This window comes from Myxocyprinus asiaticus, chromosome 1 (assembly GCF_019703515.2).
Source record: "Myxocyprinus asiaticus isolate MX2 ecotype Aquarium Trade chromosome 1, UBuf_Myxa_2, whole genome shotgun sequence".
Classification (NCBI taxonomy): Eukaryota; Metazoa; Chordata; class Actinopteri; order Cypriniformes; family Catostomidae; genus Myxocyprinus; species Myxocyprinus asiaticus.
The window spans coordinates 56,350,294-56,377,344 of NC_059344.1; the positions used below are offsets into that span (position 1 = coordinate 56,350,294).

General features: G+C 39.9%; 1 protein-coding gene across 1 annotated transcript in view; it reads right to left on the minus strand.

Moving 5' to 3' along the window:
* The window catches only part of LOC127434310 (extracellular superoxide dismutase [Cu-Zn]-like), a 794,804-nt gene extending 768,000 nt beyond the window's left edge, over nt 1-26,804 (minus strand). Inside the window, exon 1 of the mRNA XM_051695804.1 lies at nt 26,794-26,804. The gene's annotated coding sequence lies outside the window, so the exon portion shown is untranslated. The remainder of the gene's footprint in view (nt 1-26,793) is intronic.
* Nucleotides 26,805-27,051: the final 247 nt, after the last annotated feature.

Genomic DNA, 27,051 nt, shown 5'->3' on the forward strand with positions numbered 1-27,051 from the left:
TTTTCACAGGGGTTGGCAACAGAGAATTCAGTGCAGAATGTAAAATGGGTTCCGAGAATTACGTCTCGCAGTGCTGGATATATATATATATTTATAAATCTAAATTTTAATATGTTGTATTAGTTTCTAACTGTTTTCAGGCTACTATTTGTCATAACAAAAAAATACTATAGTTTGTTTTATACCAAGTCACTGTCTTTGTTTGTCTAGAGAATTTCTAGAATATTTTAATTTAACCCTATATAAAATAGGTGTTAACTTTTTACAGATGGTCCTTTCGTTAATATCAGTAAATTTACAGCATCCCACAAAATCAGTGCTTTACTGACAAGTGTGCATTTCAATGGGACAAAACATTCAATATTATTCATAATTGCACTTTTTTATGCAATACAATAATAATATCATTATTTTTATAAGTTTTGTCCTTAAAATGTTTTATTTTATAGGCCCCAGACCCCGTACCACTGCTAACAAATCAGGTGCTGGTGCTACCATCTGTAGAACTTGGTGGCACAGATGCCATTGCTTTCAAAAATTAGTCTGGAGCCCTGTACAGCCTGAAATCAATAATCTTAAAGGTGAAGTGTTTAATTTTTTTTCAAAAGTATTTAAAATACTTTCTCCTATCCCAGATTAATATGCAGAGACAGCTATAAGTAGCCTTTTATAATTATTATGCATGCAGCTTTTATGAGCTCATTAAATGAGAGACCACATGGAATATTTGCACTTTTAAAATTTCATTTGACACTGCAGGAGCATTTAAAATTAACTAGTGAAGGAAATATTAATTAACCCTAAAGAAACCTTGAATTAAATGGTGACCAGATGCATACATTTTCACTTAAACATTCATATTAATTATGACCATTTTTTGTGACATAGGCTTAAAAAAGTCTATGGACACTTTATGCATTAACTTCTTAAACAGTGTGGCTCTGTGATACTATCAAAACCTAGTCCTGTTTGTTTGATCATCTGAGCAGTCCGACATAAAAACATTTGCACAACAAAGGCATGTGTTTGGGGTGGAACTGTGTGTTTAAACCATTGGAAGACAGGCAGAGTGTTCGGTAGGGATTTAAGGAATTTAACGACCAGGGGTGTGTCCAGATGGGTGGCCCTGGTCACCCCTATAATTTGATTGGCCACCCCAGGTTCAACTCCATATTCTAAACCAAAATTGGTAATTTCCCATGTCGGAGGCAGGCCTTTAATAAAACTGGATAGAACCTTGTTGGTTTAAATCAGAAGTGGGAAGCATTGTCAAGAAATCACAGTTAATCGAGTGGACTCAGAGGAAACACTGCATACAGTTATCTGAAATGAAATATGGCTTGAACATGCACTGTAGACCGAGCTGCATGTCACATCTGCGAGACCACGACACTGAATTGCACCCGTGAAGAGGGCTTGAAGAAATCTTGTGAAGGACCATTTCACTAAAAACAATGGGTTCAATCACTGCAAACAACATACAACATGACAACAAGCACTGTGATCATCTGTCCCATCACCAGTGCTTGAAGGGAACAGGCCAGTACTCTCTTCTATCCCAACTAAGATAAAAACTGTAATGCTGTAATCTTCTGCATATTTTATCATCTATGGCTATATTCTGGCCAAAACCTGTTCATTCAGAAATGAAATGTTTGACTGACATGTTAAACTAATCACACTTTCTTATGTGATGCTTTGGGGTGTGTATAACAGCGATGTGCATCCTAAGTACTTTGTTGACCATGTGGAGATATATTGTTTACTTGCAACTATCTGCCTCAAACAAAGTTTTTAAATAGATTTGAAAGATACAATGCCACAAACCTTGTTCAATATGGCAGGTTCTTTGTCATAATCATACTTTGATGTCCACAAAATTAATAGGCCTATCAATTTTGAATTTGCAGATATTTGTTTCTTCATATAGCCTAGATTTATTACCTTTCATAATGTAATGCTTTCAGATCATTATATGTCTTAATTCATCTAGCTTAGTACATCTCTTAAGAAAAGAAGCTAAATTTAAAAAAAATTCATTTTCTCTTTCTTATGTAATGTTTAATTAAATAATTAAATTACCTTTGGCAGTCCCAATATATGGTTATATTGAGTACACAAAACTGAAATCCATGCACATTCTTTATGTGTAGGCCTATATGTTAAGTTAAGAAACATATTTGGGCCTGTTTACACTTGGCCACTTCATGCATTTTCACTGATCGGATAGCTATTTTATCCTCATTTATTTGATGAAGATCGCTGAAAACTGAAACTAAACACTGACATGAGCGCAGCTGACGCACATGACGTGTCTTACCTATGACAAGCCCAGAGGGGAAAAACACACAGCGCGCCCATACACAGACACACACGCACTGGGCAAAGTCACTTCGAATAAAATAAAAAAGATCATCTTTTAAAATCACTGCCCAGAATTAGCGTAAACTATTTTATGTTATTTGCATATAGTACTGGAATTGAAGATCAGATTTACATCTGTTTGGCAGAGACACACTGATGTGTCCAAGTGTAAATGGAATGAACTTTTTCAATCGGATAGCAATCCGATCAGTAAAATGCATGTAGTGGCCAAGTGTAAATGGGCCCTTTAATATCCTTTTTATTGTCTCAAAATAATACATTTGCCTAGCTGATAGTATTACCTCGTGCCAAGGTAGCTTCATCTCTGTCCAAAACTGCAAAGAACTACCATGTGTTCACTGTTATGTGATGCACTGTTCTTAATGAGATAGTAACCATATTAGCAGTGCCCATAACCTTTAAGCAGTTTTAAGAGACACTACATACAGAACATACAAAATATACAGATAAAAAAAAAAACATGCTTTTTGGAGTATTCTGTGTTTTGTAGTTATAACATTTAATAGCAATTAATCTAATATTTAACTAAATAACATTCAACTATATGAATGTTATATATACAATATATAGTATACTGTATTTATACACAAATATATCTATACAATTACTACAAAAATAATACAATCTGATAACATTCCATCCATTGATTTGTTCTTTTATATAATTTCTGTGGCTCATTAAAGGCATTCGTTCGGGATCTGGGGACACTGTCGCACTGTAGATTCTGTAGAGTAGCTGTTGCTGAATTGCACTGCTGGAAACACTGTCAAAGTATTGTAGAACAAATTTTCTTTATACTTGTGTTTCTACTCACAGAGTGTGCGGGGGTCAAGGGTTCAGATAAATGCATGTAGGGAGAGGAGAGGGCCATGTTTCCAAACACATGCAGTCAAGTGCAACCACTGATTTGATGCTCATTGTTGTGGCTTGAAACTGCCCTTTAAGCTGATAATTGCCATGTTTTTGATAGAGTGGGAGAAAGAGCCTTTCATACTTTGTGTTTGCTCTGTTTTAAAGGTGCTTTCTTTATGGTAAAAGGAGTTATTTTTAATCAATTCAAAGTAATCGTAAATTCCCTATGTAATTTCATTGATTTCCCTAAACATAAAACTGAAATATCTTAATTTTTATGTAGCCATGTGGAGAAATTTCATGTAATTTAACTCATAAATTGTCATAAATTGGATGTGGCCCCTTTAAGAACCGGAGTTTTGCAACACCTGCTTTTCGGCACTCTCTCCAGTTGTGTTTGTGTGCTGGTTACAGATGTGAGAACTTGTATTGCACAGGAGAGCGCATGGTTTTGTTCATCATTTGAGAGTTCTTTGGGTAAATATCAAATTTTACACAAAATGCTTATAAATGGCATTAAATATGTGTTCAGAATAGTCGTATGTTAAAACTGAGTGCTTGTTAAGTGTTATTTTTGAAGGATGCATATGGATTGCATGTGTGGAGTTTGACCACGTTTTGGTGCACCTGCGGTGGCTGGGTATTTAAATTTTGTGTTAATCATATCTTATTTAATGATTTATAGCCCAGAGTGTTTTCCATTTACGTGAACATGTGTAAAGAGAATTTTATTGTTTTAAACTGTTATACATGTCCTTAAAGCCTGGTTAAAAATAAGTAAATTACTGTGAGTGTTTAAGCATATTTAAGCATGTGTTAAATGCATAAAATGCTTTGAGTGATTTAAGTATGTGTTCCCTATCTGTCACTCACTCGACATTGTGTCGATGTAGTGACACTAGGGGTCACTCTTGGGAGCCCCAAACACCTCTGCTTTTTATATAGTATATTTTCTTTATATAGTATATATTCTTTCTGAAAGAGCGGCACACAAGGAACGTCTTTTTAAAGACGCGTCTTTTTAAAGATGCCTTTCCGTTTGTGTGTTATTCCTGGTTGTGGTCATTAACTCTCCACTTTCGACGGCCATGATCGCTGTCTTACGTGTCTGGGCACTGCCCATGCGGAGACATTGTTCGTGGATGAATCATGTCTTCATTGCGAGCACATGACAATGGCAACGTTGCAGTTGCGGCTTGTTTTCGTAAGAAAAATATACTCTTTTAGAATATACTCTTTTAAATGTTCTGCCGAAGCGCCCAGGGGCGTTCTCTGCAAACCACAGATGCAGAGGGGGAGAAGCCGCTGAAATGTGCCGTAAAATCCAGCAGAGAGAGGTGAATGAACTCGGTGGATGAATTCAGCTCAATGAATAGAACTGCTCGGCTCTGAAGAGAAAATCTGAATGAGTGGTTGCACACCAGCTCCTTTTATACCCGTATGTCCGGGGGAGTGGCATGCAAATTCCACTCGCCAATTCTCATTGGCCTTTTTTCAAAAAAGCAGAGGTGTTTGGGGCTCCCAAGAGTGACCCCTAGTGTCACTACATCGACACAATGTCTCGTTCCCTCCATCAGGGAACGGAGGTTACAAAAGTAACCAGGACGTTAAATGCATAAAATGCTTTGAGGGATTTAAGCAAGTACTTAAATGCATATATTGCTGTGAATGATGTAAGCATGTATTAAGGTGATGTATGCTGAAGCATATGGGTAGGCTAATGCTTTGTTTGTATTTTCATTTGGATATTAGCCTCTACCATATTTCAGTTCCGTATTTATTTATTTATTTTTGTATTTCATTTCCATATTAAATTTTTTGTATTTTCTAAACATCTTTTTTATATATACTGTATATATATGCCCCATCGACCGCAGTTTTTTTCTTCTACTTGTTTTTTATCAGCCGTCAGTATAAAACCCCAAAAGATATTTTTGTATCCGTGTTGTTTCCTTGCAACCCACCGGCTACATTTTTGGGACCCGTAGTAGGGTATCTGAGTGTTGGGAGCCTATAAGTCAGTTTTGTTTTTTGTTTTTTGTTTTTGCATGTTCATCTTGAAATACAGTAGAGGTGAAGACAGGTGCCAGTGGGACACAGGGTGGAGGCTGTCTTCATTGGTGCTGTTGTACAGTGAACAGACATTGGCCAGAGGTGACAAAGTGATGAGACTGCTGGACTAGAGAGAGAGAGAGCACCTGATTTCCGCTGATCCACGGGGGTACTGACTGATGTGACACCTATCCAGTAACTGTCTACAAGAGAACATAGACATATTATACAGACATTTGGCAACATATCCTTTTGCTCCAGAAGAAGAAGAAGAAAAAAAAAACATTACGGACTGATAAAGACACTTTTTGTCAAGTGAACTGACAATGTTTTTTACTGAGTTGAACTAAGATAATTTGAATTTTCAAAATGTCACAATCTGATGATGATAGTCTAGTATTACAAAACACTGATGATGAACATGTTGCAGTTAACAGAAAGCATGACGAGACCTTGGCATCTATCTGCAATTTGAGTAGAGAGCCTACCAGGTCTTATGTTTATGTGCCAAGAGAAAGTCACATTCAACCATTCAGTGGTGATTTCAGCAAAGATGGGAGATATGTTGATGAGTTAATTGAAGTAGAGAGGTTGTTACATGCTAGAACGCAGACCACCGAGGACCAGTTAGACCAAGGGTGCAGCCTTGGAGGAGGTCAGATTACGGATGGGGAATGAACCAAAGTGACCATGTGACCTCTTTGTCTACCTGAGAGAAGCTTTTCGAGAAAAGCGCAGTGTGTCTCAATTATTACAAACATTCTATAGCCATAAACAAAAGGCAAGGATTTTCGTGCTTACTCTCATGCTGTGTCTCTAATTCTGAGTTTTATCTTGAAACTTGAAAATGTGAATTTGGCAATCCGAGATCAATTCATAGAGGGGATTAGGGACACAGGCCTTAAAAAGGAGCTTTGTAAGCTTGTGAGAGACAAGCCACAGTCAGCACTTATTGTAGTGTGAGATGAAGCCCTTATGTGGTCTCTAGAAGATCTTAAATCTTGTGTCACAAAATTAGTCAGCAATAGAAGTGTTGTGTCTGAGACAGCAGAAGCTCAGTGCGCTGCTGTTGGTATACCTGAGAATAACCCTGCTACTTTTGAAGAAGTTTTAAAAACTGTAGCATAACAAGGAAGGAGAGCTATAGGAGAGCTAACCCAAGCTGTCGAGAAACTCACTTTGCAGTGCACTAAGTCAGAACCTGTGGCTCATTATAAACCCAAGATGCAGCCAAGGTTTACAGATGATGGTCAACCAATATGTTTCTGGTGTAATGGTGTAATGTGTGAAGAAAAATAAACAGACTTTCACAGAGAATTATACATCGTCAGTGCAGGATGGAAACTTGCACCCTTGCTTGCTGTGAGCCAAGCAGTGCGAGGGCAGTCCATAGGCTCAGCCAATATCGATACTTGTCATGACAGACTACTCCAGCATGCTGTGGGAAAATGTCCTGTCGCTAATCTAAAGATTAGTGGAGTAATTCTTGTTTACTTGATATAGGAAGCCAAGTCAGTACTATTTCTGAGAGTTTCTTCAGAGAAAACCTGTCTGGGGAGGATAAAGATATGCCGTCCACAGCAGGTTGGCTGAAGATTACAGCTGCCAATGGTTTAGACATACATAACCTAGGTTATCTTGAGTTGGAGGTTGAAACCATGGGTATTACCCTACTAGAGTGTGGTTTTCTAATAGTCAGAGACTCACAAAACTCTTCTGCTGTACCAGCCCTCACTGGCATGAACATAATTAGCAGATGTAGACAACTGGTTCATGCAGCGTTTGATACTACTCTAGGTGGAGAGTTGCAGTATGATTGGAGGGAGGCATTTCAGCAGATGCAGAGTGCCGGCAGTCTAGAGAAGTGAAGTGTAGTCCGAGTAGCTGGAAAATACATGGTACACATACCTGCTTCATCAATTACAATGGTAATGGACAAGGGAGCAAAGAGTATGTTAAATGAAGGTTCACAGGACTTCCTGTTAGAACCAGTGAACACACCCTTACCTGGAGGTCTGATTGTTGTTCCCTCTCTTGTGTCCTCAGAGAAACTGTTGTTTCCTGTACAGATTGTGAACCTCTTCCCAGAAGATATCTGGTTACAGGCCAGAACCAGACTTGGTACTCTGTCTTGTGTCAAAAGTATGAAGTCCAATGAGACATGTGAGGTTTCAGAGAATTTCAGCTGTTATCAAAGAGATCAGTGTAAACACAAAAGACAGTCAGATATTGGAGGACAGCTCCAAAGAGTTTCTCAACAAGCTACACTTTGGTGGTACTCCTGTTCTCCTTGCTGATGAAGTACTCTTTTGTTTTTGCTCTTAAGGATGAAAACCTTGGTTTTACAGGCAAAGTGCTACATGAGATTCACGTGGTAGATGATGTACTGGTGGCTTAGCCTTATAGGCATATCCCACCTACTCAGTATAGGGAAGTCAGAGAACATATCACCAAACTCCTTAAGAAAGGAGTAATCAAAGAAAGCACTAGTGCTTATGCTTCACCTATTGTGCTAGTTAGGAAAATTGATGGCAGTGTCAGGCTTTGTGTCGATTACAGGCAGCTGAACTCAAAGATGAACCGAGGATTGATGAAAGCTTTGATGCACTACAAGGAGCAAAGTTATTTTCTTCTATTGATTTAGCAAGTGGATATCATCAGGTTGCTGTCCATGACCGAGACAGGCATAAGGCTGCATTTACGACTCCATTTGGGATCTTTGGGTATTCTTGTTTGCCCTTTGGGGTTTGCAATAGACCTTCGACATTTCAAAGTCTTATGCAGGCTTCCATGGGTGATCTAAATTTTTAGATCATGCTAGTGTACCCTGATGACAAACTAGTGTACTCTCCCAATGGAAGTACTCTTTAACAGACTGAAAGAAACAAGTCTCAAAGCTAAGCCTGAAGTGCTTGAAGAAAAGTGTATTTTCTTGCAGCAAGAAGTAACTTTCTTAGGTCATCAGATCTCAGCTCGAGGTATTGGTAATGATCCAAGTAAAGTTGAAGCGGTCAAGCAATGGAAAATTCCCAGTACAGTTACGCTCGTTCTTAGGGTTCTGTAGTTACTACAGAAAGTTCATTGAGGGTTTTTCTAGAAATGACGGCCCCTTCCATGATTTAGTGAACCTGTATATCAAGCAGTTTGGAGCCACAAAGACAGAGTTTAGAGTTTTGTGGTCATCAGAATGCCAATCAGAGTTTGAGCTGCTGAAGGAGAAGCTTACTTCTGCTCCTATGTTATGGTATGCATATTTCGATATTCCTTTCACATTTCACACTGATGCGAGCAGTGAAGGCCTGAATACTGTCTTATACCAGCAGCAGGGTGAGTGTAGGAGAGTTATAGCTTATGCCAATTGGAGACTTTGTAAAGCAGAGTGACATAAATTACAGTAGCATGAAGCTTGAGCTACTGGCCCTCAAGTGGGCTATGTCTGAAAAATTCCATGGTGATCTGCTGGGTTCCAAGATTGTGGTCATCACAGATAACAACCCTCTGTGCCATCTAAAAATGGCCAGGCTCAGTGCAATTGAGCAAAGATGGATCGCTCAATTAGCCATCTTTGATTTTGAGGTGAAATACCGCCCAAGATGGCATAATACAACTGCTGATGCCCTCTCTAGGCAGCTATCAGCAGGGGTGCCTGCCACTCCTGAGGATGCGGAATATGATGACTGTACTGCCATCTGCAATATAATAAACAAAGGAACAGCCTTAAAGCCTGACTTAGTGATGGCTGGTGAAAAGTGCTGTAGGGTTAGACAGATTCATGCTTCAGAGTGTGGAGTAGAGGAAGGCAGTAACCCTCAAGAATGTAGTCCTACTCTGCAGGGTTATACAACAGCTAAACTGAAGGATTTTCCATTGAAAGATCCTACTCCCAGTTCTTTCAGATCCTTTTGGGAATGTAAACAAAAGCCCACCACTCGTGAGAGATCTGGTCTATTAAAGTCTGTACTGTCACTGATGAAGCAGTGGAAGTGTGTTAGAGAGTTGGATGGCTTGCTTTATCGCATTGTGAATGACCAACATCGTGGTGAATGTCAACAGCTGCTCTTACCCTCATGTCTAAAAGAACAGGTCCTTGAAAGTGTTCATGACAGAATGGGACATCAGGGTATTGAGTGCTTGCTAAACCTGTTGAGGCAACAATGCTTCTGGGCTGGCATGTATAATAATGTGGAGCTGTGGATCAAAAAGTGTCAAAGGTGCATCTTAGGGGGCCTGGGTAGCTCAGTGAGTAAAGACACTGACTACCACCCCTGGAGTTCATGAGTTCGAATCCAGGGTGTGCTGAGTGACTCCAGCCAGGTCTCCTAAGCAACCAAATTGGCCCGGTTGCTAGGGAGGGTAGAGTCACATGGGGTAACCTCCTCGTGGTACACTCTCATTGGGGCGCGTGGTGAGTTGTGCGTGGATGACGCGCTATGTCTCTGCGGTAACACGATCAACAAGCCACGTGATAAGATGCGCGGATTGATGGTCTCAGATGCGGAGGCAACTGAGATTCGTCCTCTGCCACCCAGATTGAGGCAAGTCACTACACCACCACGAGGATTTAGAGGGCATTGGGGATTGGGCATTCCAAATTGGGGAGAAAAAGGGGAGAAAATCTTAAAGAGCCCATATCATGCTAATATACAGGTTCATGATTTTATTTTGGGGGTCTACTAGAATAGTTTTACATGCTTTAATGTTCAAAAAACACATTATTTTTCTCATACTGTACATTGCTGCTAGACCTATTTTCATCCTCTGGCTCAAACGCTCTGATTTAGGTCCTGTCTCTTTAAAGCCCCCCTTTCCTGAGTTTCAGGCTTCCTTAACAGCTTTAAACACTATTGTAACTATGGTAACAATGGCATCGGTTTTTGCCGTACCAGTTTGAGTCCGAGTCCGATAATGAAAGTTTGGAAGAACAAGCTGATCGACCCGAACCACCTTCACAAGCATGAATTGAGCAGAACGTTTCACAGTGGTAAGTTTTAATTTTGTAGCTTTCTTACAAGTACATTGTTGATTATTATGAACCTAACAAAGCTTCAAATAAATGTAGTGCATCTAAGTTAGTCATCTTTTTCTGGAATGGGTGTAGCCGAACTTTTGTCACCAGAGCTATGAACGGAGAACAGAGGCTTACTCCCGGTTGGACATTACCGGGTGTATTAGAGAGTTAGTGAGCAAGTTAGCCGTGGACTACTGATAGCAGCCATAACATTACAGTTTGTAATTAAATAATTATATAAGACTCTTGAGATCGGCCATTTTGTTGCACAGCTGAATAGTAAACCCTTACCAAATCAATAACATTACATAGCAAGTTAGCCAGGCACTACCGTGGATTGCAGATGTAAACTTACCATTTGTAAAAATAACTTTATCACTATTCATGATTGTAAGAACGACAAACAGTCTGCATAATTCTAATTGTAGGTAGAAGTGGGCCCGCAGCTGATTAGGAAAACTGGTTCAACACAATAACATTAGCTAGCAGGTTAGCAGAGGGCTACAGCTGTGCACTGGGTGTACACCGTAGCTCCACTTTTGAACTCTCGGTATCAAATATAAATCCACAAATAATACTTACAAGTTGTGATTCTGAAGCGCCAGATTGTCCCAACACAGTGGGAACTGCACCATCTTTCAGGAGTAACCGTCTTGAAAATCCGTCATTGGTTGTGGTTGTACTGCTAAATAATTAAAATAGATTTTAACCACTGATTCTTCAATTTGTCTGTCTTTGTAAGTCCAAATAAAGAGGTGTTGCTTTTGCAGTGAAGAAAACAGCATCTTCTCAACATGGCGACAACACTAACCCAACTCATCCTGGCCTCTGCTATAACTACATTTGTTTGAGGGCGGGCCAAAGTAGCCCTTAGGTGGGCATTGTGCAAATGCATTACATAGTGACATAGATACTTCACAGAAGAAATGGCTGGACTACAAACAGCCCGTTTCTTGTAGTTCTTGAGCAGTGTTGTCTGTGGGAGAGAATAACTCCTTTTTGTGTGGACTTTGTGCTTTGTAACTTTGCAGACCTTTAACATGCACAAACAGCTATATTACACACTAAAGGAAAGGTAAAATCCCAAAAAGCATAATAGGGTCTCTTTAACCAAGATTCCACAGCCAAGGATACATCCTCCTATAAAGCCATTTTTGGCTTCAAATCCCCTTTAAGTAGTGGCAGTAGATTTTACTGTGCTTGAACCTGCCTCTGATGGCCATGAGAACTTGTTAATTGTGACTGATGTTTTCACAAAGTTCACACAGGCATTTCCAACAAGGGATCAGAGGGCTGATACCACTGCCAAGATCATTCTGAAAGAGTGGTTCATGAAATATGGTGTGCCTGAACGATTGCATTCTGATCAGGGCAGAAATTTTGAAAGCAATGTGATTGCTGAGCTGTGTAAAATGTATGGTGTAAAGAAAACCTGCACCACACCCTATCAGCCTCAGGGTAACGCTCAGTGCAATCACTTTATCAGAAAGCTCCAAAAAGAAAAAGTGTTGGCCAGACCTCCCGCCTGAGTTGGTTTATGCTTATAATGTAACACCACATGCAACCACTGGATACCCACCACATTACTTGCTGCTTGGAGTCAACCCGCATCTTCCAGTAGATGCACTGCTAGATCAAGAGCAAACTGTGGACAGAAAGCATGATTGGTTAGTGATTCACCAAGACAGATTGAGAAAAGGTAATGAAAAAGCCAAATACAAGGCTGCTGAGAGACTTGCCCCTTTGAATGACAAGGTCTGTTGCCCTGTGATTGATGTGGGTCAGCAGGCATACTTGCATTACAGACCTTTGGGTAGGAACAAAATACAGGATTCATGGGGTCCTGTATACAGGGTCATAGATGTGCAGGTACCACACATCCTATTGAGCCCCTTGAATGTGGTCCTATAAAGAAAGTCCATACAGTTGACTTGTACCCTTGTGTTAACTCTGTTCCTGAGCCAGAGGTGACTGAAATCCGTTCTCCCACAACATCACAATTGAGGGGAGAGTCAGTTTCTGAGCAGGTTAAGATTGTGCATTCTGATCCTAATTTTGTTGTGTTAGAAGAGGTAAAATATCCTAGCATGAAAGAGACAGAGAATGTGATGCCTGAAAACACTGTGTCAGCCATTGAAGTCCTTATAGGTGAACCTGTACTGATTTCAGGGAACATTGAACAACAAGGTTCAGTACCAGAGAGAGTTGAGTCTAGCAATGACACAGCTCCTAGAGTGTCTGGCACAGAGAGAGTTGAGCCTGACACTGGCACGGATCCTAGAGTGTGTGAACCAGAGATGAACCATGCAGTGCTGTTTTACTCAGTTCTGAAGTCTTCTCTCAGGTGTTAACATGCCTGGGTAGTTTGTAGCCAAGTGGAGAAATTTCATTTGATTTAACTCTAGTCATAAATTGATGTGAACCCTTTAAGAACCGGAGTTTTGCCACACCTGCTTTTCGGCACTCTCTCATGTTGCGTGTGTGTGTTTTTGTGTGCTGGTTACAGACGTGAGAACTTGTATTGCGCAGGACAGCTCAGGGTTTTGTTCATCGTTTGAGAGTTCTTTGGGTAAATATACAATTTTACACAAAGTGCTTAAATAAATTGCATTAAATATGTGTTCAGAATAGTCGTATGTTAAAATTGAGTGTTTGTTATGGGTTTATTTTTGAAGGATGCATATGGATTGCATGTGGACATGCAAGGACTGGGTATGTAAATTTAGTATTAATCATATCTTATTTTATGATTTATAGCCCAGAGTGTTATGAAAATTTTATTGTTTTAAATTGTTATACATGTCCTTAAATCATGGTTAAAAATAAGTAAATTACTGTGAGTGTTTAAGCATGTTTAATCGTGTTAAATGCATAAAATGCTTTGAGTGATTTAAGCAAGTACTTAAATGCATAAAATGCTGTGAATGATATAAGCATGTATTAAGGTGTTGTATGCTGAAGCATATGGGTTGGCTAATGCCCTGTTTGTATTTTCATTTGGATATTAGCCTCTTCTATATTTCAGTTCCATATTAATTTTGTTTTTAATTTAATTTCCGTATTAATTTGTTGTATTTTCTAAATATCTTCATATATATATATATATATATATATATATATATATATATATATATAATATAAAAGATATTTAGATATATAGATCTTTATATATATATCGACCGCTGTTTAAAAAAAAAAAAAAAATCTTGAATTGCCATCAGAATAAAACACCATGGCATGACTGCTGGACGAAAGAAAAAGAGCACCTGATTTCCACTGATTCCACGAGGGTACTGTGTGATGTGGCACTTATCCAGTGACTGTCTACAAGAGAAAATCTATCTGTCTATCTGTCTGTCTGTCTAATGCATTCCTTATACTTATTCCTTTGCATACATACTTTTATGTGATTATGCAATCATTATAATGTTTGATAACTGAAATAAGAGATTTCCTGTCAAATCAGTGCACTGCAAACCCTAATCTTGCAAATTTCTATTTTCCTTGAACTTATATATCTTAAAAATATATAGACTTAAGATTGTAAATGTTTATAATTTAATAGATTAAGTACAAAATTGAGGCTATGGGGAATACCCATAGTCCCTTGTGCTTGAATTATTTATTTATATTTCCTTGATCAAATGGAATTTATGGGGGCATTTAAATATTTGTTATTAAGATTTCAAAGATGACTGAGCTCTTTTGTAGTATTATTTATGTTGTTTTGTTCCAAATAATTGTTTTGTGTGTAACCATTAGGATGATCTGTGTCCCCTTTGGTCTATTTCAGTTAATCTTGTGCATGTGCAACTGAAGTACATGTATACATGCATTTCATTGGAGAATTACGTTTATTTATTGTTTATGTTTTGGAGGCGCCATTACTCCTTTCAATTGCGGGAATGAGTTTACTCAATCAGTTGAATATAGTCATCTTATTAGGGTTTTCAGTGTGTTCAAAACACTAAAAATGGCAAAAAGAGATTTTTTACCTCACCTGTGTAGTTTTAGTAATTATTTTATTGTGATTAAAGATAACATTTTATTGTATCTCTGCTAATTTACAGCGCAAATTGTTCTTAAAAGTCATTCTGTCATATCCCTACATGTGTTAAATATTTGGCAAAGAGTTTTGATGAATTTTGGATATTAATCTTTTTTAATAATATGAGAGGGCTAATTCCCCCTGTCTAATTAAAGGACACGCACAGATTAACTAATTTTCAAACATCAGTTTCTCAATTACCCATATGCAGAAATTGAAAGGACTGAGTCTGGCAGTTGACACAATAGATGCACAGTGTTTATGGGCCTTCAGCCATTACTTAGGAAAAATGGATTCTAGTAAACTTGTCTGAAAATGGGAATTTTTATATAGTTTCTAGGCTAAATTATGCCCATTTCAAAACTTCAATATAATTCTGAGTTTCAAATATAGCTGTATAACTTTATTATTATTTTTTTTAATGAAAGGTACCCCTAATATACAGGCAGCTTTGACGTTCTTGAGCCTGGAGCAAATTCTCTGGTGTTAATTTCTCCAGTGTGTGGAGTTTTGCTCTCAGGTCAAGAACGTATTAAATTTCATTTTTGCTGCTTGTAGGTCCTTCCTCCCAATTTTCCTGTAGGATGTCGAGCACGCCGCGCGGTCAATGGCCATACAATAATTCTAATGGGAAGTACCCCGTGGAGGCTTGCAGGACCTCCTGCACTGCAAATAATACTTGTCCCAATTTCGAGCATCTTCATGCACGAACTTACGAATCATATTCTTTAGGGTCTGAAATTGTTCGACCAAGCCATCTGTTTGGGGGTGGTAAACGCTGGTCTGAATCGATTTGGGCATTTATTATTCGACTGGTGCAGCTATCATTATGAGGACTCTCCATAGACATAACGATTTTTACACTGTATGAACTATAGATTATATCCCCTAACCCTAACCCTACCCCTAAACCTAATCCTCACAAAAAACTTTCTGCATTTTTACATTTTAAATAAAACATCGTTTAGTGTGTTTTTTAAGCAATTTGAATTATGGGGACACTAGAAATGTCCTCATAACCACATTTATAGCATAATATCCTTGTAATTACCAGTTTGTAACCTAAAAAAAAGTCCTTGTAAACCACTTAAACCCCCCCCCCCCCCCACACACACACACACAGATTCACAAGTGAACGCATGCACACAAACACAAACTCCTGTTTTAGAGCTTCCTGGAATACACTTGATCATAAAATCAATGCATGGGTCTAAAAATATTTAGACCTTCTGGATCAATGAGAAAGATCTTTCTCATGCATTTGTGCATAGTCTAGAAAAAAATAGCTTTTTGATTTTTTTGAGCATGGAAACTTTTTCAGCCTGTGTTTCTGCATATATGGGATGTAATGGCCACTTTATGTCTCTTCTTTGATGTTGCCTTATGTTTCCATTTCATAACATCCAAGTATAGATACAAAGAGGATCAAAGTCTTAGACACAATACGCAAAGTCCTACAGAGTCTTTTAGAACATGTAAAGCAGTGATAAAGTTTATAAGCACATTTAAAAGCACATTAGGTAGGCAACCTTGGTTCCCTTTTAAATTCGGATACATTTAGTGCTTTTATCCAAAACTTGCCTTATATTTTTACCAGCACGAATGAAATTGAATCCCAATTTAGAGTTTAATTTCTTAAAAACATCTTATTTACTTAGCAATATCTTCTTTTATTTATAGTAAAATGTTTATAATTTACTATACCTATACTTTTTGCATATACTACCTGCATTGTTATGTTCAGTTAAAGTCAGAATGATTCAAATCAATGCAGTTTACATTAGCAGTTGATCTATGACAAATACATGTTCTCAAACACCATATGTTCATTTTCAACCAAGAAAATGGAGCAGCTGACAATCTGTTTGAGATTTTGAACCAAAATATGCTGTAATGTACCAAAATCAAAATAGAGCTGTTGCCAGCTATGTCATGATGTAACCTGAAATTGATGGGTGGCCATTTCGCCATTCTAAATTCTGGTTGTTTATTTTGTTGTCTTTAAAATCTTTCTTTAAGTCCAGTGGTGGCTGTTGGGCCACTTGAAGTTTGACCTCTCCTCACCTCTCTCGGGTGTCCATTACTGCTTAATGCAGCAATTTAGCATCAAAGGGCACATATCTGGGGAGGGGATTGGAAACATGGAGGTAATATGTTTGGGATTAGCTGACTGAGAGTTAAAGGTTACTGAGAGCCAAAATATATTGTAAACCTGCTGTGTGGATGCCTGTGCCTGTGCTTAATCTTACATGCCAACACTATTTGTTGGCACTAGCTCATGTTGCTCACTTACACATACATATACACATAAACATGCAATTACACATGCACATGTGCAATTGTGTAAAAAATACTCAAGATGGTGCCGACACAACATTGTAGTTTTTTGTTTGTTTTGTTTACAATTCTTATGTTTTTTTGTTTTGGATGTTGTCTGCCTTATTGTCTACGACAGACAAACACTTTTGGACATTGGTTCTGCAATTACATACCGTAAACCGGACTTCAAATTCCTCAATGCCGACCTGCTGTTTACAAACACGCCAGCGGAGCCCTTTGTCTGGGCAGCCTGGCTGCGGAAACGCAGAAGGAAAAGGGGAAACAGAGCCAGCGTTCTCATCAGAGTAAGACGTCGTGCAAATCGACTCCCGCTACCCAGTATTCTACTGGCAAATGTTCAGTCTCTGGACAACAAACTCTGCGATCTGAGAGCGCGGACCTCTTTCCAACGAGAGACGAGGGACTGCTGCATTATCTGCCTAACAGAAACTTGGATGTCTGCAGAGATTCCAGACTCAGCCATTGAACCCATGGGGTTCTCCGTGCACCGAGCGGACAGAGCGAAAGACCTCTCAGGTAAAAGCAGAGGGAATTCAAAGCGGTCATTATCACAGCTGTGTACATCCCGCCACAAGCCGACACAGACCGGGCACTCAAGGAACTGTATGGGATTATAAGCAAGCAGGAAACTGTGCACCCTGAGGCCGCGTTCATTGTGATCAGGGACTTTAACAAAGCCAATCTCAAATCAATCGCACCAATATACCACCAACACATCAGTTTTAACACATGAGGGGACCGGGTTTTGGACCATTGCTACTCTCCCTTCTGGGATGGCTACAAATCCCTCCCCCGCCCACCATTTGGCAAATCAAACCACTCTTCCATTCTGCTTCTGCCCGCTTACAGGCAGAAACTGAAACAGGAAACACCCACCCTCAGAATGATCCAGTGCTGGTCGGACCAATCAGACTCTACACTACAAGACTGTTTTGATCACGTGGACTGGGAGATGTTCCGGTCTGCCTCTGATGACGACATTGAGCTTTACGCTGATAGCATCACGTGTTTCACCAGAAAGTGCATAGAGGATGTTGTTCCGTCCAAAACAATACGGATCTACCCGAACCAGAAACCATGGATTAATAATGATGTTCGCGCAGCACTTAATGCGCAGAACACCGCTGCCTCTCTCCCGGATGAGCTAAATACTTTTTATGCACGTTTCGAGGGAAATAACACCGCCCTCACAGAGAGAGCTCTCGTGGCCAAAGCTACAGAGGTTAGTTCACTCTCCGTCTCTGTAGCGGATGAAACCCTATCCTTCCGACGGGTGAATATCCCTAAAGACGCGGGTCCAGGCGGCATTCCGGGCCATGTCAACAGAACGTGCGTGAACCAACTGGCTGGTATTTTTATGGACATTTTCAACCTTTCCCTCTCTTTGTCTGTAGTCCCCACATGCTTTAAAACATCCACCATTGTGCCTGTAACAAAGCAATCCAAAATCACTTGCTTAAATAACTGGCGTCCTGTTGCTCTGACCCCCATCATCAGCAAATGCTTTGAGAGACTAATCAGAGATTATATCTGCTCTGTGCTGCCTCCCTCACTAGACCCATTGCAGTTTGCTTACCGCAACAACCGCTCCACTGATGATGCCATTGGCATCTATAATACACACTGCTCTCTCCCACCTGGAAAAAAGGAACACTTATGTGAGAATGCTGTTTGTAGACTACAGCTCAGCATTCAACACCATAGTGCCCTCCAAGCTTGATGAGGTACTCCGCGCTCTGGGCTTAAACAGCTCACTGTGCATCTGGATCCTGGACTTCCTGTCAAGCAGACGCCAGGTGGTTAGAATGGGCAGTAACATCTCCTCATCACTGACCTTCAACACTGGAGCCCCACAGGGCTGTGTTCTTAACCTACTCCTGTACTCCCTGTATACACATGACTGTGTGGCAACACACAGCTCCAATGCCATCATTAAGTTTGCTGATGATACGACGGTGGTAGGTCTGATCACTGACAATGATGAAACAGCCTACAGAAAGGAGGTGCACAATCTGACACGCTGGTGTCAGGAGTACAACCTCTCCCTCAATGTCAGTAAGACAAAGGAGCTTGTGGTGGACTTCAGGAGAAGAGAAAGAGAACACAGCCCCATCACCATCAATGGAGCACCAATGGAGAGAGTCAGCAGCTTCAAGTTCCTGGGTGTCCACATCACTGAGGAACTCACATGGTCTGTCCACACTGAGGCCGTTGTGAAGAAGGCTCATCAGCACCTCTTCTTCCTTAGACGGCTGAGGAAGTTTGGAATGAACCACCACATCCTCACACGGTTCTACACCAGCACCGTAGAGAGCATTCTGACTGGCTGCATCTCCGCCTGGTACGGCAATAGCACCGCCCACAACCGCAAAGCCCTGCAAAGGGTGGTGTGAACTGCCAGATACATCATCGGAGGTGAGCTTCCCTCCCCCCAGGACATATATACAAGGTGGTGTGTGAAAAAAGCTCGGAGGATCATCAGAGACTCCAGCCACCCGAGCCATGGGCTGCTCTCACTGCTACCATCAGGCAGGTGGTATCGCAGCATCAGGACCCGCACCAGCCGACTTCATGACAGCTTCTTCCCCCAAGCAATCAGACTTTTGAACTCTTGTTCTCTCACGATCAATATACATCAGCACTGCACTTTATTAATCTTATTATCTCACACTGTACTGTCATAATCATATCTCTCTTAACAACACACTGGCAACTGACTATCAACCGACAGCCTGAATGTCAATAAAGTACAATACAACCTACTGTACATTTTATATAAACTATATATACTATTTTTTTTTATTTTATAATGTGTATTCTATATTGTGTGTATTGTATAACGTACATTGTATGTTATTATTTGTATATTGTGTTGTGTGTAATTATGTGTATATTAGATTTTAAATTGTGTTGTGTAAATCTGAAGTTTATTGTAAATTGGTATATGTCTCATCACTGTCACGACTGCTATGTTGCTCGGAACTGCACCCAAGAATTTTACACACTATTGCACTTGTGTATATGGTTGTGTGACAATAAAAGTGATTTGATTTGATTTGACATACACACAAATGTTTGGTTCGAATTAGCAACCTATATTGCAACTTGATCACAACCTCTATTCCAAAATCTAGTGATAAATGATAAATAAAAATTGGACTGACAACCTCACATGGGTTCATATGTGTTTGAAATTATGAAACGGGTGAGTAAACAATGACAGAATAGATATTTTTGGGTGAACTAACCTGTGGTGATGTGGGCGTGGCCGAGGGACGTCTATGGAGAGCGAGGCCGGGAGAGGAAGAGTGGTAAGGATTTACACCTGTGGGAAATCACCTCTAACAGCTGTTTTGTGTTGCAGTGAGAGCTGGAGGGGGTTAAAAGGGCAGTCCAATCCACCGGAGGAGAGAGAGAGATGCACGCAAATGATTGTGTGTGCATTTAATGTTATGCTGAAAAGCAGATCTTTGTGTGTATAACACTGAAAAGTGTGATAATAAAACTTACGTTGGATTGTTTATCCGGCTCCTGCTTCCTTCTTCACGAGAGAACGAGTGAACTATCACATAACCCTTTAAGGAGTCATACATGGATGATTGTGATTACTTTCATTGCATAAGAAAAAAGATGCAAAAAAAAAACAAAAAAAACAACAATGCTGAAAGCAAATGGTGACTGAGGCTAACAATTTGTATAAACATTTCAATTTTTTGTGTTTCTTGGAATAACGAAAGTAATTAGACTTGGTAACAACAGAATTTTCATTTTTGGGTGACCTATCCCTTTAACACACAAGCCCACTGCTTCTAAGGACTTTTGGTGTCAGCTATAATTTCAACAAGATAACACCGATAACCCACCAGTTGAGAGAGATAAGGAGCAAAGCAACAGACAGGAAAGGGCAGCAGAGGATGAAAAAAGAGAAACAAGGAGAAATAAAATAGAGAGAAACAGACAGAGGGCAACAGGAGACCTTAGCCTCCACTGATCCTCCTCAAATGATAAACAGATGATTAACTGGTCAATTCTACCTGTGTGTGCATGGCAAGGACCAATGAGCCATAAGCCCTGCCTGAGGACGGTCGTTCCCATCACACACACACTCGCCTGCTTGCCTCCAGGGGCCCATTCTGTAGTAAATGCGTGACTGCTTCTTGGCACCCTCCATTATTTAGAAGCTCCTCAAACGAGGCAGCTCATTGGCAGTCCACTTACATGAAAAGGTGAGGAGCAACACCAGACCTGCTTGACTCTCCTTTGAACAAAAGTGTTTGTCTGTGTATTGGTGGAGTGGGGGTTGAACGTTTAAATAGATCTTTGTTTGGTGACCCTCTAATGCAGTGGCTCTCAACCTTTTTTGGATGAACGCCCTCCTATTTCATTACCTGACCTCATGCCGCCCCCTTCCACCCCCATACCAAATTATGTGATATAATCTGAAAGCTGAGACTTTGTGCTATATATATATATATATATATATATATATATATATATATATATATATATATATATATAAACAACATAAAACTCATTATTTTTGTTATTTACTTAATTTGCTACTTACAGTTTAATAATTTTACAGTTTTGTTAATAAATTCAGCAGGCTTTCGCACTATTAATGTGAGACTAATCCTTGCATTTCTTGAATTCAAGCAACTGAGGTCTATATCTGGGACCTATAAAATGAAAATGCAAAGACAGAAAATAATAATAAAAGTGATATTATTATTATTATATTGAAAAAATAAGTGAAAAAAAGCACTGAAATGCCATTTTGGATGTAGATGTACATTTTCTGGTATTAACAACAGTGAGGTTATCTATAACATCTATAAAAAGTAAAAAGTAAACACTTATTTTATGTGGCTAAATAATTCTAACAGTGTGACTGTGTTGGGACTCCTTTCATCAGGTTCTTATTGATTCAAATCTCTTGGAATTTCAGAAGGCAAACAAAACCATTTATATTTACTTACACTCAAAAAAATAACAAAAAATAATATATATATATATATATATATATATATATATATATATATATATATATATATATATATAGGAACAGAGCCCCCTCTCTTATAATTTGTTCTCAGCACCCCCTTGCATCCTTTGAACGCCCCCGTTGAGAACTCCTGCAATTGTTTTCTATTGCTATCCTTGGTTGGGTTCAAGTGCACTGACTGTCCTTTGGTTCCTGTGTTTGCATGAAATATATGCATAAAGCTGCAATGCTAAATTGCAAGGACATGTTGAAGATACAGACAGGATCTGATCAGCAGAAAGTACCCTTGTAACATGTACAGTTACAAATGGCTACAATAGTAAATATAAGATTTAGAACAGTCAGAATATGTGCTAAAGCACAACACCTAGAGGAAAATGTATTGCTTAGATATTGCCCTTTCATAGCTCTGGATACTTACTGGGTTTCTTGTGCTTAATTTTAACCATCATGGTTACTGGTGTAACCTCCGTTCCCTGATGGAGGGAACGAGACGTTGGTGTCAATGTAGTGACACTAGGGGTCACTCTTGGGAGCCCGAGACACCTCTGGTCTTTGATAAAAGGCCAATGAAAATTGGCCAGTGGTATTTGCATGCCACTCCCCCGGACATACGGGTATAAAAGGAGCTGGTATGCAACCACTCATTCAGGTTTTATGCTGAGGAGCCGATATAAGGTCCGGCCATTTCAGCGGGTAGTTCAGCGTTGTGGCAGGAGGGACACAAAGTCTCGTTCCCTCCATCAGGGAACGGAGGTTACACCAGTAACCATGACGTTCCCTATCTGTCACTCACTCGACGTTGGTGTCGATGTAGTGACACTAGGGGTCCCTATTCAAAACGCCACAAGGCTGACAGTGTTACGTGAACTGGTGTTGTGTGGTGGGCAGGCTTGCTGTGTGCCTCATAGCCAGCACACCAGATCGACACGTAACCTCCCCTGACACAGTTATGAGTGTCGAATGGCCCTATTTGGGGACAAGTCGACTACTCAAAGATAGAGACAGGCTTAAAACAGTCATGGCATCTTTTCCCCTTCTCTTTTTCCACTCCCTAAAAGAGAAGGGGGATTATCCGACTGGGCCGCCAGGTCTAGTCGGGGGGTTTCCCTCCCAAGGGGAAGACACAGTGGGGCCGGGCAGTGAAAGGTGCCTCCCATGACTTCGTCAGCTCCTCATGCACTTCCAGGGAAGAATGGCGCTGGAGCGGGGCGCGGCTGCTTTGAGTGGCGCCGCGAGCCCAGAAACCAATCATCAAGCCACGAGGGTTCAGGGGAGAGTGGAGGGTTCCACTCTAGCCCGACGCTCGCAGCCACCCGGGAAAGCATGTCCGTCATTTCGGCATCGGCCTGTGACTGGGTGATCGTCCCCGAAGGGGGAAGCCCAGCTGAGGCTTCTGCGTCCAACTGGACAAGCCTGCTCTCCGATGCTGTGCTCGAGAGCTCATCATCTTCGCGAGCTCCAAACAAGAAGCCAGACTCGCTGTGCGACGAGCCGGCGAACTCATCCGGAAGCCCGATTGGGGCAGATGAGCGTGCTGGGGAACGAGAGGTCCACAGGGGGATACCCGGCGGAGACGATCCCATTGGGGTCCCCAAATCGCCCCCAGTGCTAGCCGCGTTGGCCTCAGGCGGACCGAGGCGGGGAGCCGCTGGGGTGGCTTGCTTTCGTAAGAAAGATCGCAACGTTGCCATGGTCATGTTCTAGCAGTGAGAACATGAACCATTCACAAACGCTGCTTCCGTGTGGGTCGCGCCCAGACACGAAAGACAGCGATCATGACCATCCGAAGTTGAGAGATAACGACCGCAACCAGGAATAACACACAATCGGAAAGGCATCTTTAGAAAGACGCGTCTTTACAAAGATGTTCCGTGTGTGCGCTCTTTTAGAGAGATATACTCTTTTAGAGGGGAAAAATGCTCTTTCAGAAAATATACTCTCTAGTTTGTCTGCCGAAGCGCCCAGGGGCGTTCTCTGCAGTGCACCAGTGCAGAGGAGGGAGAAGCCGCTGAAATGAGCCGTCAGATCCAGCAGAGGTGAATGAACAGGGGTATTCAGCTCAATGAGCATGACCGTTCGGCTCCGAAGAGAAAATCTGAATGAGTGGTTGCATACCAGCTCCTTTTATACACGTATGTCCGGGGGAGTGGCATGCAAATACCACTTGCCAATTTTCATTGGCCTTTTATCAAAGACCAGAGGTGTCTCGGGCTCTCAAGAGTGACCCCTAGTGTCACTACATCGACATCAACGTCGAGTGAGTGACAGATAGGGAACTTTCTGTTTTGGGAGAACATTACAAACAGCTGTTTTATTCGGGTAAAAAAAAGACCCAGTAGAGCACAATAGATATACACAGAGATGGGTCACTTCTATTAAAAAGAATGGGAGAAATTGGAACGCCCAGTGGTCAACGGATGTAGAAAGGAAGTCCTGCCTTACAGGTAAAAGAGCCAATCACCTTTTAGATCAAGACATCACCTGTCAATCAACTAAAAAAAACACATGCGTATTAGCTATACAAGCCGTGAAATTTTAGTTTTTTAGCATAATCTGAGGTAAAGAAGCACAATTTATGATACCAGTGTTAACAGATTTTACAGCTGAATTGAAATATGTTCTTTGATAGTAATCTTGACCAACTTTTTTGGAGATTTGGATCTTACCCTATTCAAGTAGATAGGAGCTGCACTGGCATGTCACTTGTTTACATAGGAAAATAGCTCCCCATGAGTGTTCCAAAGATGGCCACAGAGTGAACTAACTGGCTAAAAAGACTTTGATATACATCAACTCCCTTTTAATTTCAAACATGAACATTGCAATAGGTTTGTTTTTCACACTAAACACACTTTCTAAAGTAGCATTCCATCTTGAAAAAGCAACACCTAAATATAAATTGTGGTACTATTGTTTTACAGTAGAAGTACTGAAAACCCTTCATTTTTGATAATCAGAATATTTGCAAATTGTTTCTGTTTGAACCAAATAAAGAATCATTGATTTTATTCAAAAACTTTTTTTTATTTTTATTTTTTAATTATAAATGTCTGCCTGGTGGATGAAACATTAGCAACAAATATCCCAACTTCCATTGAAAAGGTTCCCACACATACTGTATCTAAGGATCGGGACACCATAGCGAAAAAGGGATGGTCTATTTTGACTTGGGAAAGTAAACATCTATCTTGCAACCATTTAGTAATGCCCTATCAACCACCAAGCAACACCCTATTAATCAACTCAAACACCCTGACAATGCATACATATAACTGTAAAACACTGCATACATATATAAAGTTTCATGTTTTCAATGTAATTTAATGTTTACTAGACTTACTAGTTTTTCACTGCTTTGACTCTTAAACCAGTCAAAAATTACCCAGATATAAATTTGGATGTATATTAAGGATATATTTTATGTGATATTTCTTTCCTTATGGGCATGTTTGATTAGCCATGGAGGAAAGCAGTGTGGTTTACAAAAGGCCATGACAGAGAGGAGTACCAATGTCCAAAAAACCTAATAGTATTTAGAGCACATAATTGTCCTGAAAGTATCCAAGGTGTCAGTTGTTAGTTGATAGCTGGGCTATGCTAGTGGGAGTCACAGGATGACAACAGCTCTGTTGGGAGCCAGTAGAAGAAGGTGCCGCTTCAGCAGTTGATAAGATGTTCTGCCATGCTTATTAACAGGAGAGCTGCAGATCAGACCAGGGAATTAATGAGATCAGCTCCATTCCAGCAATTTACTTTTTCCAGTGACACAGAACACATAGGTTACTACACATGTGAAGTCCCCTAGATAGCTTTGAGGAATATTTCAGATCGTGTGCCCCTGTACAATCATAGCAATTTATCCTGTATTATGAATCACTTAAAGAAATATTTAACCAAATATGAAAATTCTGTCATAATTTACTCACCCTCCAAACTTGTTTGACTTTCTTTAGTAGGCAGAACAAAAAAGGAGATGAAGACCTTATGTTTCCTAATATATCGCCTTCTGTCTTTTCAATACAATGGCAGTAGGTAGTGCCTCATTTTAAAGCTTAAAATGGGCCCAAAAGTATCATTAAAGTAGTCCATGTGACTCGTGATTCATATTCCAAGTTTTCTGAATGCAATCCAAAATATAAGAAATTTTTTTCAGTGGACGTCTGTTTTGTGTTCATGAGCATTATTAGAGAAGCTTGTTGTGTCTTTGTGTCGTCTGCATTCAAAAGACTTGGAATATGGCACACAAGCTGCATGGATTACTTTTATAATACTTTCGGGTGCTTTTTTTAAGCTTTAAAGTGAGATACAAACCAGCGTCATGGCATTGATAAGATATTCATTAAAATGTTTTTTTTTTGTGTTTGCATAAGAAAGATATTCATAGAGGTTTGGAACAGCATGAGGGTGAATAGTGAGTAAACTATTCCTTTAAACACTAAAAAGATGATTCAAAGTCTTTGTTTCACAAAATATTTGAACCCTACAAAGGATTAGAATTCAGTACATAACTCCTCCCGCAACATTTGTGCAACCACCATGAATAATACCTCAAATCATGCAGATTGTTGGAGAGAGGTGTGCTATTGTTTTTCTAAGCAATTCATACATTTTCCACCTTAAATGCAAATGCAAAAATATTATTTACATTAATTATGGGATGTTCGATTGGCTGAGGTCAAATCCTGTGGGTAATGGGCAGGTTAACACTCTGTCATATAAGATAATCAGTTTATTTAAGGAAAAGTTTACCCAAAAATGGAAATGTCCACTGTCGCTAAAAGTGAATTGAAACATTTGTGGTTTTTAAGGTTAAAGCTACATCGATTTTTAAATAAACAAAACCCAAACCTTAAACTTAAGCCTAAACGACGGTGTCAGAAGAAGCAAATGCAAGACGAAAAATGTAATTGCTGAAGCAACCTCGCCATTTTGTGGTCTTGACACTTTCGACTCATGTGTTGGCTCGCATGCTCTTCAGGGCTCGTACTCTGGTGTTTTGCATCAGATGTGCACACTCTTATCAGTTGAGCTACAGTGCAATATGATCATGCTCAAACAAGCTTGTAAATGTTGTTGGTTATTTCATGCAAATGTATTGCCTTACAAGTCATGCACTATAATAAGTGTTTTGATGTCATAAGATAGCAATGTGTGAGGAACATTGTGAAAAAAGTGTTAAATGAGCTGATAATGTGCTCTTTGCTTGTGATTAGTGGGAAAGAAAATAAAGGTAATTGTTGTCTCCCTAGTGTTCAATATACCAGGAAAGTGCCGCGATACATACAAAAAGCTATGTCAAAATAATTTAGAAAAACATTTATAGTAATGTGATTCTATGAGACCAGATAAAAAAATCTT